Source organism: Ostrinia nubilalis, chromosome 23 (genome assembly GCF_963855985.1).
Source record: "Ostrinia nubilalis chromosome 23, ilOstNubi1.1, whole genome shotgun sequence".
In the NCBI taxonomy this organism is placed as follows: domain Eukaryota; kingdom Metazoa; phylum Arthropoda; class Insecta; order Lepidoptera; family Crambidae; genus Ostrinia; species Ostrinia nubilalis.
The window spans coordinates 12,067,692-12,081,829 of NC_087110.1; the positions used below are offsets into that span (position 1 = coordinate 12,067,692).

Below are 14,138 nucleotides of genomic sequence, written 5' to 3' on the forward strand. Positions count from 1 at the left end.
CTCGCTAGTGACGACGTTTGATGTAATCACACTGCCCTCAGTTCTAAGAATAGAATACCTCGTGAGATTAGTATAGGTACCTAACAGTAATAATGAGTTAAAAGAACATTTTTTTCGAAATTTATTGCAAAAAAATTAAAATAATTTTATTCTGTTTTAAGAGTAGGTACCTACCAAATAAACTTTTTTTCTTTCTTTAAAAAGTAATGACTACACGTCATTATAGAAATATTATTGAATTTATTAGTAGGTATTTAAATAATGAGGAAACGTATTCTATGCAAACACGAAACCCCTAGGTGCTGTAATAGGCCAGGTGCTATTCGTGTGGGTGCTATTTGGGCGGGTGCTCAAAGTGGAATATGTTTTCGCCCATGATTTAGCTATTTTTGCAACGTGTTACTAGCGTTAAGATACTGTATCGTATTTTCATCTGCCACGTCAATGGCCTCGGTAGCGCAGTAGGCAGCGCGTAAGTCTCATAATCTTAAGGTCGTGAGTTCGATCCTCACCCGGGGCAAATCTTTTTGCTTTTTATCTTTCACTTAAAAAAATATTTTTTTTTTACTCCAAATTAATACTTCCGCTATAACCAGTGTATCTACACATGATAATATTCCTATTGATCCCATTGTTATTTTATTTGCACAAAAGATTCACACCTAAGTACTAAGGTTTTTGTCCTTTAGTTTAAGTTATTGGACGATAAAAAAAGGTTAGAACTGATGCCTAGGTATAATAGGATTTAAAAACAGTTTATCGTAGTAAGCGTGTTCTTCCGCGACAGCAGGTAATAGCAGAGTATGGAATAGTCTATTAATGCAGTAATGTACAGGGCCTATCCGCGATTAGGGTGACTAACTAGTCGAATTGGTTTAACTAGGTATTTAATTTGACTCAGAAAATATTATCAGTTTATCAATTGATTTCGTTTCAGTAATTTACAAAATTTCAGTGTTTTTATTAATTAAAAGGTTTTTGCATTAATATTTTAACCAATCCTTTCCACAACTGAAATGCTGAAAAACTTAAGGTATTTCTACATTACTTACAACATACTCATATGCGCAAACCGAAACTATGTAAGTAGATTGCACAATGCATAGGCCAATTGCAAAATGGTTTTTAGCAATGCAGTTTCAATTTTACATTTTATCTTTAGTAGTACTCATCTGTCTTCTAAAATGCTTTTACATGGTAGGTAACCCTAATCGTACTATCCTCTAGCAACACCAGTAGTCCGATTGCGACCATAGCTGGGCACCGTTAATCAAATAGTTAACTTCGTTAATCGTTAAACCGTTAATAAAAAAATTAACTTCGTTAAACGTTAAAACGTTACATTTTGCAAGATTTAACGCAAGTTAACGTTAATCGTTAATCCGTTAACACTGATAATAAAACGAAAAAAACAATTGTATGCAAGGTTCAAATAATTTCGAAAGCTTGTATCGCGCATGGAATTTATTCCTCTTTACAACAAGCTACAAGCTTTCGAAATTATTTGACCTTGCATAAGTACGATTATTTTTTTCGTTTTAGTACAACTGCATTTAAGAATAAAAGCTTGTTTTTTTTTTTTTTTAATTATAATTTTATTTTACACTTTTTAGTAGTATCTCAATCTCAGAGCCTTGGTTCTATTACTATACAATTTAGCACCAAAGTGCTCGAAGAGACAAATCCAGCAAACCCAAACTCGATAAGTTTCCACCGTTTCGTTTAGGAATTGCTATGGCCACCTCCTGACTCCATCATCAGGACCCTGGACATCATCTAGTACTAAAGTGCTCGAAAAGACAAATCCAAGGTACCCAAATTCGATGCGATGCCACCGTATTATTTAGGAGTTCCTATTTTTTTTTTGGTGCCATTTAAATCTATATTTAATAATAATAATAAATAATAAAAACGTTTATTTGAACCAAAAGTTACATTATGCATGTATTACTATGCAAAAGTTACAAAAAGTGGCATGATAATCGGGGGTCCCATGACTACTAAACTAGGTTACAACCTGTATCTTAGTAGCCAGTGATTCCTCAACTAAGATTTAAATACGATGACTTGGTCCGATTGGTTAGTCTTTTAAAACAAAACCAAAACTTTTAAAACAAGAAAAAGAAGACCTTAAATTTAGTTTAAAACAGTGCCAGTGTTACATAACAATTAGAGTACAAACGAATGAACGTGTTATTGTGTGAGAGTGAGTGAGTGAAATTATCAGTGTGTAAGTGAGTGAGGTGTGCAAGTCTGTGCTGAGTGGTAAGGTGGCAACTGCATAACCTGATCCTATGTAAGAAGCGATTCGGTTTCATTATAGTCTTAAAGTTCCTAGTTAGTATGGCTAGTAGTTCCTATGGCCACCTAATGACTCCATCATCAGACCAGCTCAATGGTACCATAACATTGCATTGTCATCGTACTTACATAAGTATACCAAATTTCAGCTCAATCGGTTGAGGAAAACTGGTCTTAAATTCAGTTGCAAGAGTTGTCCCACACATACTAACAAGTGTCGTTGTGATCTGGTTACAAAAACTGTTGTTTTGGGTTCTGGAAGTTCTGGAAGCCCGAACGTACTTGTCAGAATGCGTTTTTCTAGCGTTTTTCAGCGTGCCTGCTGTATTTTTTTGGTAAATAGTAGGTACTGGATTAACGATTAACGGACTTACGATAACTTAACGGAAGTTAACGAGTCCGTTAATATTTTTTAAAGTTAACTTAAAAGTTAATCCGTTAATAGAAATGTTAACTTCGTTAATTAACGATTAACGGATTAACGAGTTAATGCCCAGCTATGATTGCGACCTTAGCGCCCACCGGAAGGTAAACGAGCGAATAGCTAACTAGCGGTCCGCCCCGGCTTCCCCCGGATTTCATTATTTCTGTCTTTTAAAGACTATTCTATTCCATCTAGAAAAATGTGTACTTGAAAATGTTAATCCACTTTTTCTACATCATCACACAATCACACACAAACAAAGTTTACATAAATCCTTATTAAATTATAATTACTAAACCTTATTATTAATGGATTTGAGAAATGCGCGAAAAAGGAAAATTAGGTACTACAGTGATTAAATTTGGAAAAATGGAAAGGCTTTTGTAGTTGTTCCATAAAATACCTTCCACTGCATCTACTCTTACCTATAGCTATATTGCCTCGCAGTATATTCGATAATGCCTCTGTTCTGTAATATTTTTTATAACCACATATTTTTACAAAATACCTGCCACTTTGCGTCTTTCAGTTTATGGACAGTTTACTTATTTATTGGTCTAAGGTTTTAGGCTTTACTTCGTAATTTTTAATATTTCCTCTGTTATCTAACTTTTTTCTAACCTTTTATATTTAACAGAATACCAACCACTTTGTACATTCCCCCGTAAATGATCGACTCCTGCGCATGTCGTCAACTCTAGTTCATTGACTGCGGCCTTTGCGCTTCCGGCAACTAGCAATTACCGCACTTGTATAGTGTTTGTAGAGGAGTTTGTTTGTTTATGTTTTGAATGCTGATGTGATGGTGAAGGTAGGTCGAGTATTTGAGTGAAGGGTAAAGCTAAATATGGCAAAAAGTCGAAGCGTCTTTTTGCAGTAGGTAAATAGTATCATATTTAAAAGATGGGCTGTTATTGAACCTTTAAAAACCGTTCTTTCCATGGAATTCCTGTTAAAAGTAAACTATCTCTAAGTTTTCTACTTTGATTTAGAATTTTTCCAACTAATTTTATACTCTATCTAATAGCACCTAACTTCGTCCATAATTGAACCTAGCCCTACCTATAGGACGCCAAAAGCTCGATCTCCTGTCTTTTCCATCGAGCCACTGATATCTATCTTTTCGAGATCGTCGGTCTGCCAAGCAGTTAAGCATCCTATAGTTACTACGATTTCTGACTTAAAATCTTCACGCCTTCGGGTCATCTTCTGCTTCATTGTCCATGAAATGACGATTGAAGTCCACTCAAAACAATGATCTCACTCATCGCATTGCGAAACGAATATGTGCTTGTGCTTGTGGACATCAAAATACTTTTCAAATATTACGAGAACACTATAGTTGCGGTTACGCGAGGCCACGGTAATTATAAAATGGCTAATTAATACACTTTGTCCGACCGAAATGGGCAGGATCGCGTCTCTTGACCTTTTTGGCCTTGGTGTAGTAAAATATGTAGGTGCAGTAGGTCTAAACTAGTATTTATCAATCTTTCATGGCCACTAAAGCTGTGTGCTTATGGCAGAGTAGAATAGTCACTCCTACTCTTCCCATGGATGTCGGAAAAACCGACTAAGAGACAAATATATTATGTGAAAATTAGACCTGCCCGCCCAACCCGTCTCTGGCCAGCGTGAAGGATGTAGCCAAATCCTTCATTATCTTCTGAGAGAACTGTCTATAAAATAGAATAGAGTGGCTCGTGCTTCTGCAGTGAGATTTAATAATGGTGAAAAGTCGTAGTAGCAAAAGTTTTTTCTAAAAATTAATGAAAAAGAAAATGAATTATTAAGATTATGTTTCAAAATCCATTTCACAGATCCTACTGAAGTCTATTATATTGTGTGGAGTGGATTTCAAACAAATGGAGCTTATTGAGGAAAACGATGTTCGAGCTCAAAGCTCGTTCGTTTACGATACAATGTCAGTTATGGTCAAACTTTTCGTAGCTTTATCTTTCGTAACTTTTCGGTGTGAAGACTGAGCCAAAATACATCACACAATAAATAAATAAATAAATAAATAAATAAATAAATCTTTGGACAATTTCACACAGCGCCAGCTAGCCCCAAAGTAAGCAACTTAATGCTTGTGTTATGGGTGCTAGCTTAACGGATATACTACTTATATACTTCGCCAGGCGGCTCGGTCCTAGGTTGTCTTACTGTTAACTTGGGCCTCTTTTAAGGTCGTTATTGATTACGGACAATTGGTAATAACTAAAAATACTACTAAAATAGTTGACAATCATCATCAGGTCCTTTAGTCTCCACTGCATTAATTTACCAGAGGCAAATGGAGATTTTTTATAAATAAAAATCCTAAATTAGGTAGGCGTTTTCATGTGGTAACCATAAATCATAGAGTTCCTGCTCTATTAAACCTAATTTGATTTTATTTCCTGTATTCATAACAGTTTGAAAACCAGTTGTGGGTACTCGTATTGTTTTGATAATAATGATGAAGATGAATAACATTTAGCATGGGCTCGTGATTTATGCTGATGGGACCAAATTGATGTTAATATTGTTTTTTATATGTTTATGTCACATAAATATTCGACGGCACAATAAATTGTTTTTGATAAAGCAATGTTTTGTCTTTTGATAAACATTATGAGTTCATTAAAAATAGATTTGGATTCTAATGTTAGGATGTATTGTAATATCTAAAATTATTTCATCATTTTTAATCGTCAAGAAAGTACCTATTTTAGAGACACAAATTTTTATTCTCACACAGTCACGAGGCGAATGTTACAAAAAAAATCAATGTACTCGTAAATTGACCAAAATTGTGAAATCCCCCGGGACTACTTAACCTTCACTAGTTGGGTTTCATTGGAGGCCGAGCTATAGAACCTGGCTATGACGCCCTACTCGAATTAAACTCATCATCATTTCAGCCACAGGACGTCCACTGCTGAACATAGGCCTCCCCCAATGACTTCCACATCGCACGTGTATGCTAGCGGCCTGCATCCGGCGCCTTCCTGCTACCTTTCTACCTTTATCAGGTCGTCGGTCCACCTTGTGGGTGGACGTCCCACGCTGTTTTCCGGTACGTGGCCTCCACTCCAGAACCATAATTAAACTCAAATTTTAGCAACTTTCATGATAATTTAAATTAAAAGATTTCGCAGCTGTTGAAGAAGGCATCGGAATCATCATCAGCTCTTTTGCCTTTACTTGCCAGTATTCCTATAAAGGGCATATATGTACCATCCTAGACTGCATCCCACTTAACACCAGGTTGTGGTCAAATGCCTGCCTTGTTATAGGTACATAAAAAATAAATCAATCAACGTTAGTGTTGTATATTATTTCCACTAATACAAAATGTTGTTGTTTACTAATAAACAGTATTACAAACCACAACAAGCCAATACAATAACAATATTATCAGCTCGCAACATTGACCTTACCGATCGATCAGCTAACATCTTGTTTGCAATCATCACTGCCTTCCGGCTCTAGCAGAAGGAAAAGGAATGGTTTTCTGTTCTACACAATTAAGTATTGTTCGCTATACTTTTGAAATCGATCGTTTATCCCTATAAGATTTTTGTACAGTCAGGTACACAGGCTATAGGGGAGAGTTCGGTATATTGTACCGCCGGGTAAATTGTACCACCCTCATATTTCGTAAAGTATTTATTGAATGTCTGTAACTGCAACACTCAGCGATACACAACTAAAATCAATTAATATCGGCCATGTGGTTTTTGCCGTGACAACAAACACGTGTGTTTTATTTTGAAAAGTATTTTTTCATTGTTTTCAAGTAACTTTTGACAATACATGTTTAGTTTGTAATTTTGTTAAATTTAATCACAGGGTGTTTCTAATATATTATTTAGAAGCGTAAATTAGTGTGGATTACAATTATTTGACACATTTTTCGGTATTTATAAGCTATATTTTTTACCGATTTTTTAAAAGCACTATCACCTAGTCGGCTAAATTGTACCACATCAAGTTGTATGGAACTTTACCAAAGGATTTTGAATTTTTTTTTAGTAAATCATATTTTGAAGTTATAATAGCGTAGTTATGTTTGACTAACAATAAATGAAAGCAAAAGACTGGCAAAGTAGATTAGGTACAAGTGTGCGTTACGATAATTGGAATTACAAAACTTGTACTGAAAATCGTAATAACGTGTAAAACAATATCGATTGTCTATGTTATTAACTACTGTTCCTTTTCGTTACCTAATTTGTTAAGAATGTATCGTATAATATTTTGCCATAGTTTTTTTATAGGCTTGAAATTTATGGTAATCCATTTTAGTAACCCTGTGGTACAAATTATCGAACCGGTTGGCTAAATTGGACCGAAGCTCTGAACTCGTACTTTGTTGATTTGTGCTAAATATACAACAATCATGTTAATTAATACTTATGAAATACTAAGTTGAATAATGTATCTTTTATTATATACCATGGACATTAGCAAAAACAAAAGAAAACTATGTGTAAAATGGGATTGAAAAAAACTGGTCCAAATTAGCGGACTCTCCCTTATGTATATATTTTTGTTGCAATGACCAATTCTAAGATTTCACGGAGCGTATAAATAAATAAATAAATAATAAATTCTTTATTGAATAACTTATTTGACAGTTTAAACTTTAGGCTAATCTTATGCTACAAAAGGTATGTAAGTAGTTTAATGTGTCATCAGGTCAACCTACCCTAAAATTAAATTGTTAACTAATATTGAAAACTGAACATTACCTACTTATGAATAATCAAGTTAGAACTGTCTGGGATTTCATAATGAAGTATATCAAACCAAGAAAGCTTTTCTTTCTCTCACGTTTTCCCAAAGTTCATCAAATCCATACCAACTATAGGAAGAAGACGTACCTACCTCATCTGATACCATCGTTAGTCATCTTGTCTGTATATGCAAATCTTCAGGCTTTACCTAAGTATTTTCAAGACAAGATTCAAAAGGCACTTATAGGGTTGTAGGGCATAGCAGTGGTAGGGTTAATACTGGGACGTGTAAAAGTGTTTTTAAAAGCCTATTTGCAAAAATAAATGAGTTTTTTATGAGTTTTTCATAGACGTAAGATTGAAATCAATAATGCCTATAGAAAAACTTGGCGGAAATAATGGATAGGTACTCTGGTCCGTAGTTTGACAGAGCCTTCAGATGAGCCGGTCCTCATTAGTTACACAAGCCGATGGAAGCCGTACCGGACACTCAGGCCCGGTCTGGCTCCATTGGAGGCCCTCGGCTAGATGGTGATTTGAGGCCCCCCCCCCCCCATAACATAAATAATTATTACATAAAGAAGTTAAAAAAAAATTGTGTTAACCGTAGAAAGACGACAAAAATTCCTACCATAGTGATAGTAGCCTTATTAACGATTGCCTAGCCTATCCCATCAGTTTTCTTTTAAGTTCGTCACTACTACTGGCCACGACATTAATGATTTCTTCTCTGTCGATGTCAGAAAACAAGTCTCTCTCTATGTTCATAAAAATAAGGCTAGACATAAGGTCTTGGCCTAAACTAGCCCTAAGACGATTCTTAATTATTTTTAACTTCGAAAAAACCCGTTCACATGTAAATTGTGTACAGGGTATCGTTAGGATAAATTTATAAACTACATATAAGTTAGTGAACAATCCTGATCCAGAGAGTTCAAAAATAACTGAGAAGGCGCATGACAAACACTTGAAACATTTTTTACTGTCATTGCAGAAACCACGAAAATTGTCTTCTTCTGATTCAGGTTCCGAATCGAGTTCACGGTCTTTTAAAATTTCTTCTGCTTTGTTTGATTCTTCGTCTGGGATCTGTTCATCTTGAGTTTTTACAACTTTTATGAAACTTTTGTACTGATCTGCAAATTGTTTAAGTTCTATTAATAATATACTTCTTTCAACATTGCAAAGTTTTGAGATACAAGAGAGGACTCCAGCCGGAAAGTCTTTTGTCGTCATTATGTCATTAAATTTTCTTGGATTTAACCAAGAAAGGTCCTCTAAAATTTCTCTGTTGGGGCAAAATCTTTCTTCTATGCTTATTCTAGCACAGTCTAACATATTGAAAAATACATGCTTGAAATGTTGAGCTGCTGATATTTCAGGAGCATCATCACTGGATTGTTCCCCAGGCATTCGTTTTTTCTTTGAAATTCTTCTTTCCGTAAAGTCCAATTGTAATTCCAAATCAATATTGCTATCTTCCAATTTACTGTTAACAGCAGTCGCATACTCTTTTGTTTTCGTGTACAAAAATTCAAAATGTTTGTCATTTCTTTTTTCATTGATCTGTTTAAGTAGTGTTTGAACCAAATCCCAAGCAATAGCGTAGTCCAATGTTTTAGTTTGCAAATATTTCGAAACAGGCGTTATAACAAGAAACATATCTAGTAAAACGAATGAAATAAATAGGTTTTCAAATTTCGCCCATTGACTTGCCAAATTTCTGGCCATATATCTGGATTTGCAATCAAAATTACCATCAGATATTTCTTTGAATACGGTAATGACGTTAGTTAATTTGTCCGTGGCAATTTCCCCGCTCCTTAAAACACTTTCATCAATTATCGATGACAGAGCCTTATGTTTACTCCACCACCTAGTGGCTCCTATTTTTTGCAGTCTATAAAGTTTGTCGTGGGCGGTATGTTGTTTTTTTGTTTCTTTCTCCCACACTGCCATTCGTTTGTAAGATGTACTCAGAAAAACTGCAGATTCCTCTACCAATCCAAATACGTTTTCTGCTTGAAGAAACTTTACTGTCGAGTCAGCTACTACTAAGTTTAAGACGTGAGCCATACAGTGAGTATAAATCATATTTTCATTTGCCTTTTTGAAGTGAGCCTGTAAGCCATTGTAACACCCTTTCATATTACTTGCCCCGTCGAATGAACACGCAACTATATTTGATGCTTGAATTCCGTACTTTGCTAATTCCGATGTTATTCGCTCGTACAATGCTTGTCCACTAGAGTCATCAATAACAGTCATCTCTAGTAGCCTTTCATAAACCTTTCCTTGGACAACGTAGCGTACGCATATAGCTAATTGGTCCATCACTGCCACATCTTGGGTAGAGTCTACCATCACGCTGTAAATAATACTATCTTTGAGGTCTTTCAATATGATATTACGTCCAATTGTAGCAATCGTTTTAATTAACTTGTTTATAAACGATTTGGACAAAAATGTGATCAAAGAGCCTCGCCCGTACTGTCTTTTGGTTGACTTTCCGACAAGTTTTCTTTTCTCAATTGTTTTTTGTTTATGTTTCTTACTCTCCTCAATGCACTGTTTCACATGGTTTTGTAAAATGACGTCATAGTTTGCAACCATCATGACAAGTTCGAGAAAATTACCATGATTTTCTACAGAGTCAAGTGAGTAGGCCCCTTCTGCTTTGTCCCCTCTGTAAGCAATGCCTTGTCTACCCAGAAATAAAACTATGTCAATCAAACGATGAACAACTAATCTTCTTGTGTGAACTTCTCTTTCCCGTTGTTTAGATTGGTGTCCCGCTAGAAGACTCTCAATATCACGACCTTTTAGGCATTGAAAAGCTGTCTTGGCCGCAAGTTCATGATAATGGGAGTTTTCATGAGTTTCCAGCGATTTATAAATGTGTTTTGGTGTAACATCATGTCCAGTAATAAATGTGGAATCTCTGTTATCCTTGCCTCCGAAAGCCATACAACAAGAACAATATACTTTGTTGAGCTCAATGGAATAAGATAACCATTTTCTGTGTATTTTTTCTCCATTCGGCAAAAGACGATAGTAGAGTTTGGATGGATCAAACGGAAGTTTAACTCCTTTTCCCTCATGAACTTGGATTGGATGTTTTTCCATAAAAGCTTTTTTTATTCCAATGTGATCACTTTCATTTGGACATATGAAACAACCAAGGTTTTTCTTAGAAGCATCAAGCGTGTCTTGTTTAGATTCTTCATCGCTGATTTCTGAATCAGAGTCAGAGCTTATTGACGAATCCCTGTCGAAATGCGTCAACGACGGTTTGGGGTGGTCTAGATTTAGGTCTAGAAATTTTTGATTGCTAGTAGTAGTTTCTTCCCTCTTATTTTCACTCCCACCAGACGATGTAGCTACAGTAGCCTCTGCTTGGATTGAAGGAGGCTCAATTTGATCTTCGTTTCCTGAAAATAAGTAATAACATCGTGGGTGCAAAATAATACGAAATACAGTAGTCTTATACAAAACATCTTAAACAATTATTCTGTTTACATTAGCCTTTTAAAATAACTTAATCTTACAATCGTAGGCGTGGCAAATGTCCCCAAAACAATATAGAAAACTAAGTATTATTAAAATTATTCATAATAAACTTTAATAACGGTAATTTTTTTTTTTTTTTTTTTTTTATGTGATAGGAGGCAAACGAGCAGCATGGAAATTCGGAAAGTTAAGCATTATAATAAGACTAGCTTCTGCCCCTAGCTTCGCCCGGGTGGATTTCGGTTATATCGGACTCCTTCAGGAACATATAATTTTTCCTGAATAAAAAGTATCCTATGTGTTAGTCCCGGTAATAATCTACCTATGTGCCAAATTTCATTGAAATCGGTTCAGTAGTTTTTGCGTGAAAGAGTATAGGTGTACCAGAATCTCATGGCAAACAAAAATATTGGAAAAGTGTGTTTTTCATATGGCAATTGTCTATGGTTTAATTGTCACCTGTCAAAGAAAATTATGAAATCTGTCAGCCGCTGCAAAATTTTTGTAATCTCTTCTTGACTATTTGTTATTTTTGTGAAAAAGTCGAAAAAGTTCAAGCAAGGCATATTGTTTTCAATGTGAATTGTAAAATAAGGCATAATTCAAAGTCGATCTTTGATTCTAAAGCGCGTCGTCGAGTTGACAGTAAGTTGGACTGAAATGTTTTGATACATTTAGTTTATTACCCAACTGTGTCAGAAGGAGGGTTGTGTTTTTTTATATTATTCTTACTTAATAGCTGCTTTATCGGGGTTTTCAGGTATATCTCACAAATTGGTGCAGATGTTATGACCATGTAAAGAAAATTGAAAAAGATTTCATAAAGCAAGATTGAATAATGGAGAAGTTTCCAATTTTTTTCTTTGAAATAAACTTGAAATAAATATAAGTAGAACTAATAATAATTGTGAAATAATCATGAAAATATCTCTACAAATAAATAAGTTACAGGGCCCTAAAGTTGCGCATAACTATTCACGCCATTTTGATCGGTGTATTCACACAGTCATTCGGAGTACAAACAGTAAATCACCCCTGATCCAGCCAGTTCATTTTTTTTTTAAATCTAGCAGTTTTTAATTTTTCAGCTAGGGTCACTCAAGATTCTTTCTTAATAAAATGTAACCTTTTTTTTAAATAACCCAGACCTGGCCATATACAAAAAGAACGGCACCGCCTATGTTTCAGTTCCACGCGAAAATATGTAGGTAATTTAAATAATTAATTTCTCAGACATTTCTTTTCTCACAGACGATTTATTTAATTTCCAAGACATTTTCCTATGTTAAAAACCTGATGTATAACAACATTCTTCCACCACACATACCTACCTAAAATGTATATTCGTACTTCATGTTCATTAATATTAGTCATAAAAGTAAAAAATTAAACAGTATCAAGATCGTTTATTCCAATTTCCCCAGTATTGCTCTCAACAAAGTTTATTTTCCCTATTTGCCATGAGATTCTGGTACACCTATAACAAACATCCATACATCCATACTTACAAACTTTCGCCTTTATAATAGTAGTAGGATTGGCTCTCTTATAGAGCTGAAAATGACGTCGGGTAAATATCAAATAAATGAACACATCTTCAGGCTTAAATGAATGAAAGAGAGCACTAACAACGGCAAAAACTGGAGGAAACTATTTCAGAGTGCATTTGGGTAAAGTTGAGAGGGGTGAGGGGTAGAGGGGTGGGTAGAACTGGGAACAATCCGAGTCCGAAATTCACTGATAAGATGCGATGGCGTCCGCGTCGGTGGCGATGCGTAAACATCCTGTCAACTAAACGGAAGGTCATTCACCTGATTATGGATCTGTTGCAAAGTATATTTATGAAAATTACCATCAATTTAAATTTTTTTACAGTATTTATGATTCTACACTAAGGTATCAATAAGTTTTAATTTGTATTTAACTTAGAGCTGCAATAATATGTAAAGGCCTATTCATAAAATTGCTTTAAGTCTTAAATTTAAAAAATATGACCAATAGTACCTAGTTTTTATACAACAACAATAGTTAATGATTTAAGGGAGTTTTTGCCATACCCAGTAAAAAAGAACGTCCGATTTTTTTATATTTTGAATACATCTATGTATGAATCACATTTACTGTTTATCACACATTTTACTCCAAAAATTTACTTTAGCAACAAATACAAACAATCAAAAGTATTTTAAGTTAAGGGCTTATATGCTCATAAAAATCTTCTGATATTTCCGCCTACCTGTTTGCGTTTTTTCAATGTTTTCAGGATTGGAACTGGAACCAGCTAACCATAAATTCAAACTTTGTGAACTTTGTTTTATTTCGAAAGATTTCCTCTCCTTCTTTTTTCTTTTACTTGCACCACTTGGGTGCACACGTTTCATTTTATAAACTGAAAAATTCACCTTTAAATTTCAAACAAACTCACAACGCACATCAACTCACCGACAGCAGGTCAATTCAACTGACAGCAAACAGCTACGACGCGACATGCAGGTGCGCGCGGGGGGGTGACCGAGTACTTCGAGCACCGAGCGACTTACTATTACTTTTTTAATATACCTAGGTTAACCTTAGCTGTAATTTAATAAAAAGTAGGTTACTGTTTATTTAAAATTGTTTTTGCTGTATTACGTCGCTGTGGAACAGTAAAACAAAATAATTTTTTATAATGAAAAAACTTTTGTATACTTGAATTTTTTGGCTTTTGGAGGCCCCCTTGAGCCGGAGGCCCTCGGCGATCGCCGACCAGCCGCCCTGGCCAGACCGGGCCTGCGGACACTGACGTAACCCAGTTTTCGGAATTATGTCAGCTCGGATTTCCTCGTGGGTGGAACTGCTTACGTAGCGGGCTTATGGCTTACTCGCATGGCTTTATCAAATGACGGCTCTTTACGTGTGAAATTGGCATTTTCAGTTCAATTAGGGAAGTTAAAGCTGAAAAATATGAAGCTAATCTATCTGAAATGTCTAACCATAGATTTACGGTTTAAGACATTTATTTCTCAAAGTAACTATTAACTAATAACGGTTAGAAACATAGCTTTCCGTTATTATTTCAGAATAAGCCAGTCCATTGCTTTGCGCACTTTCTGTTCTGTGGCTTATTGCTCATTTACTTGGCTCAAATTGTTAAGCGACGAACAAAATCAGATTAATAAAACTTAAGTATATTTTAAGGA

At 35.2% G+C, this 14,138-nt stretch overlaps 2 long non-coding RNA genes and 1 other non-coding gene across 3 annotated transcripts; 2 read left to right on the forward strand and 1 right to left on the reverse strand.

Moving 5' to 3' along the window:
- The first annotated feature begins 447 nt into the window (after positions 1–447).
- On the forward strand, positions 448–520 carry Trnam-cau (transfer RNA methionine (anticodon CAU)). Its single transcript has one exon. It is a non-coding gene; the product is annotated as a tRNA-Met (tRNA).
- A 7,888-nt stretch (positions 521–8,408) lies between these two features.
- On the reverse strand, positions 8,409–13,700 carry LOC135083245 (uncharacterized). The gene is made up of 2 exons (XR_010259550.1): positions 13,196–13,700; positions 8,409–10,880 (listed from the first exon to the last, which is right to left on the reverse strand). It is a non-coding gene; the product is annotated as an uncharacterized LOC135083245 (long non-coding RNA).
- Positions 11,337–12,355, forward strand: LOC135083244 (uncharacterized). The gene is made up of 2 exons (XR_010259549.1): positions 11,337–11,604; positions 11,720–12,355. It is a non-coding gene; the product is annotated as an uncharacterized LOC135083244 (long non-coding RNA).
- Positions 13,701–14,138: the final 438 nt, after the last annotated feature.